Raw genomic sequence first — 4,119 nt, 5'->3', positions numbered from 1 at the left:
GTGGTTGCTTTTATGGCTCGAACCCTTGACCTATAGATCACGAGGACAACTTTACCGTTGCTCCAAGACTCCGCTTCAAATTTCAAAAAATGTTAAATTTTGAATTTACAATTGTAAAAGTATAATATTTTTGGAGTTAAAGAACATTAAAGTTTGAACAAATCAAGTATAATTCTTAATCCACCTCTGAACAAGAAGACCCCTTTGACATCAATAATAAGCAACCACCTACATTGTAAAGACACATTTGGATTGAAATCTTGCCAAATAACCCGAGAAAGAGGCTATACTCTAACAACCAACTGACTCATTATCCCTGGCGGCAAGGATTAAGAAATAGCAATGTATCAGGAAAATCGAATACATGTACATGATTTAACGACATGACGATTGGCCCGCACGCTACTCGAACTAATGGAAAGTGTCTATGAATTAGTTTCAAGAAAGCGGCCGTTCACGTCAGCGCCTCACCACTGGTACTGAATGAATGAAATGAGTGGAGATCTTCCTTCCCCCTTACTAATTAAAAAGAACTTCGTTGCCACTAGTAAATTAGACTATCTCTCCAAAAAAGAATTCGGAGCCTAAAGAGAAGAGACTTCAGTCAACGAAAAAGCTGGTAGAGCTGCCTAAAACTTAGAACCTCATAGACATACTCATTAAGCAAATGTTTATTAAAAATGACAGAAACAATCAGCATCAATAAAACCCTCACACACAACTATATATATATAATAGAATGTCTTGACTTTACTCTAGGTAAAACTAGTAGTCTAGCCTAGTGATAACAAAAAAACAATTATAGTTGTAACACTAATTATAAGGGACAAATCCCACCAAGCAGAAAAAAAACTTACCTGGAAGTAGCTCTCCCTTAAATTACAATTCAAAAAATGAAACCTACACATAACCTCTTCTTTTAGACAATCAAACAGAATAAATGCCAAAATATCTAGTAATATAATCAAACAGAATAAATGCCAAAACAGAATAATTTAGTAATTTGAAGCTGGATTTAGAGATGACATCCAAAGCAATTACAAGTTCTGGGAGTGAAAGAACAGAAACCAAAAGGCCTATGTGGTATATTGCAGTTGATAGCATAGCAACAAGGAGAAGGCACACAATAGCCCTTAGCCCCACCACAACAAGTGCAGATTGCACAAATCTTGAAGCTCCCAAGCTTCCTTCTTGTCTCATTTAACATCACCATCATCTTCTCCTCAATTACTGGTACCATCTCCGGCTCTGCCCCATATACCTACAATTAACGGTTCAAAATGTGCGTGATCATATTATATACATACATTTGAAACTTTTGCTTGCGAATTTATACATAGTTCGAACCAAAAGCAATATCGTAGTACTTGAGTAGTTGTAGAAATAATATTAAAAAAGGACAGCTCGCTGCATTAAGTTCCCGCTATGCGTGGGGTCCGGAAAGGTTCTGCATAAGGGTCTATTGCACGCAGCCTTATCATGCATTTTTGTAAGAGCCTGTTTTCACAGCTCAAACACGTGACCTCTTAGTCACATGACAACAACTTTACCAATTACGCCAAGGCTCCCTTCGTATAAGTATTATTGGAAAGCAAAAATAATAACTACAAAGTTTGCACAAGAATTGACAGAGAATAGTGAAAGAACTCACATGGGAATTGGAGGCTCCATAACTTGTAATTAACATAAAGAATATAAGGAGGAACAGAACCCCACTACTAACAGTAGCAGACATCTTTTCTTTCCTTTGTACAAACAAGAATGCCCTTTGTAATGTTTGCTAACAAAGATTTAGGGAAGAATTTTGTGGGAAAAAATGGAGTGAGAAAGCAACTGTGCTTGTGCTTTTGATCTCTATACAGAGAGGGTATTATGTATATTGGAATCAATTTCTCATTAAAAAGGTGGTTTAGAAGGAAGATGGAAGTGGGGAATGACTTAATGATGTTGAACTGTCAAGAAGTTATTAACTTTGGAAGTATTTTGAAAGTGGTTTGGGCAGTGCATAGCTAATGTATCGATGGGTTAGAATTGAATTTCTTTTGTACGCAATTTATACTATGTAAATAAAATAAAAATAAATTATATAAAGTTTAGAAGATGAAAATAGTGGAGATGAGGATGCTGAGATGGACGTGTACACATACTAGGAGAGATTTGATCAGGAATAAGGATATTCGAAATAAGGTGGGAGTGATTTCCGTGGTGGATAAGATGCGGGAAGTGGGGTTGGGCATGTAAAGAGGAGGTGCAAAGATGCACTAGTAAGGAGGTGTGAGAGGCTGCCGATGGTGGGTCTAAAGAGATAGAGGCAGGTCGAAGAAGTATTTGTGGATAGGTGACTAGGCAGGACATGACACATCTTCAACTTACCGAGAACATGACCTTGTGTGATGGCCCGATAGGTCATCTTATGTTTTAAAACCTAATTCTGTGATCCGAAGCCTTAAAAATCTTATTTTTACCCTCTTCGAGTTGCGTGCGCAGTCCAGGCGTGTTTCCGGAAAGCTTTTATGTTAAAGACTGTGAAAAATATGAAATTTTGCTTTGAAAACCATTTGAGTTGACTTTGGTCAACATTTTGAGTAAACGGACCCGGATCCGTATTTTGACGGTCCCGGTAGGTCCGTATCATAATTTGGGACCTGAGCATATGCCCGGTATCGAATTTCGAGGTCCCTAACTCGAGGTATGGAATTTTGATGAAAAATTAAAAGTTTGAAAGTTTGATTATTTTAAGAATTTACTGATATTTGATCTTGTTGATACCGGTCCGTATTTTAGTGTTGGCACCTGGTACAGGTCTACTATAATATTTATGACTTGTCTGTCGAATTTGGTGAGAAACAGAGTTGATTTGACGTGATTCGGACGTTCGGTTGTGAAAATAGAAGTTTAAAAGTTTTCTTGAAAATTCCATTTGATTTGGTGTCCGATTCGTAGTTCTAGGCATTATTTTGGTATTTTGGTTGCGCGAGCGAGTTCGTATGATATTTTGGGACTAGTGTGCATATTTGGTTTGGAGCTCCGAGGGCTCGAGTGAGTTTCAGATAGGCTACGGGTGTTTTAGAAACTTAGAAATTCTGGTTTTCTGCAATTTCAGGTGTCTTTTAGTTTCCTTCTTCACGTTCGCGAAGGCACTCTCGCGAACGCGATGTGTGAACTGGGTTGGGTGGCTTTTTCTCCTACGCGAACGCGAGACTACTATCGCAAACGTGGAGCATTTGGGGGGGGGGGGGTAATTGTTCTATGCGAACGCGTAGCAATAGGTAGGCTGGGAAGGGAAATCGGGGGTGACTCTATGCGAACGCGAGCCCTGTCTCGCAAACGCGAAGGTGAGGCGGGCTATACCTTCACGAACGCATTGAGTCTCCCACGATTGTGTAACTAATTAAGATGCAGCTTTTTGCGAACGCGATGAACACTGTCGCCCAGTTATTTAAATCAGTCCCAATTACGGGATTTTTCCATTCTTTCATAAATTTCAATAACTAGAAGACCTAGAGGCGATTTTCCTAAAAGATTTTCTTCCCCAATTTGTTGGTAAGTGATTCTAACCTACTTTCTTTCAATTACCCATTACATTTCATGAGTTTTCAACCTAAAATCTAGGATTTTCATGGTGAAAATTGGGGGTTTGGGTAGAATTAGGGATTTTTGCATAATTGGAATTTAGACCTCGAATTGAGGTCGGATTTCGAAATAAATTATATAATCGGGCTCGGGGAGTGAATGGGTGAATGAATTTTATTCCGAACCTCGGGTTTTGACCAAGCGGGCCTAGGTCGATTTTGACTTTTTGGGGAAAAGTTTGGGAAATCTAAATTTATGCATTGTAATTGATTTCTTTAGCAATATTTGATATTATTGAGTCGTTTGTGGATAAATACGAGTGGTTTGGATGTGGATTCTAGAGGGAAAACGGTAATTGAGCATTGGGTGGCCTTTGGAGTGAGGTAAGTGTTATGTCTAACCTTGACTTGAGGGAATATGACTTATTTGTCTATTTGCTACATGTTTAAATGTTGGGGAACAATATATATGTGAGGTGACAAGTACTTATGCGTTGTAGTCGAGTTAAAGCATGCGAGTAGGGCTTGGTTTCTTGCAATTATAGCT

The 4,119-nt window shown here is 38.6% G+C and overlaps 1 long non-coding RNA gene across 1 annotated transcript; it reads right to left on the bottom strand.

Annotated features, from left to right (window-relative positions):
* Positions 1-978: 978 nt before the first annotated feature.
* LOC104102279 (uncharacterized) lies at positions 979-2,022 on the bottom strand. The gene is made up of 2 exons (XR_001970424.3): positions 1,652-2,022; positions 979-1,261 (listed from the first exon to the last, which is right to left on the bottom strand). It is a non-coding gene; the product is annotated as an uncharacterized lncRNA (long non-coding RNA).
* Positions 2,023-4,119: the final 2,097 nt, after the last annotated feature.

Source organism: Nicotiana tomentosiformis, chromosome 3 (assembly GCF_000390325.3).
Source record: "Nicotiana tomentosiformis chromosome 3, ASM39032v3, whole genome shotgun sequence".
In the NCBI taxonomy this organism is placed as follows: domain Eukaryota; kingdom Viridiplantae; phylum Streptophyta; class Magnoliopsida; order Solanales; family Solanaceae; genus Nicotiana; species Nicotiana tomentosiformis.
This window is presented reverse-complemented; position numbering and strand designations above follow the sequence as displayed.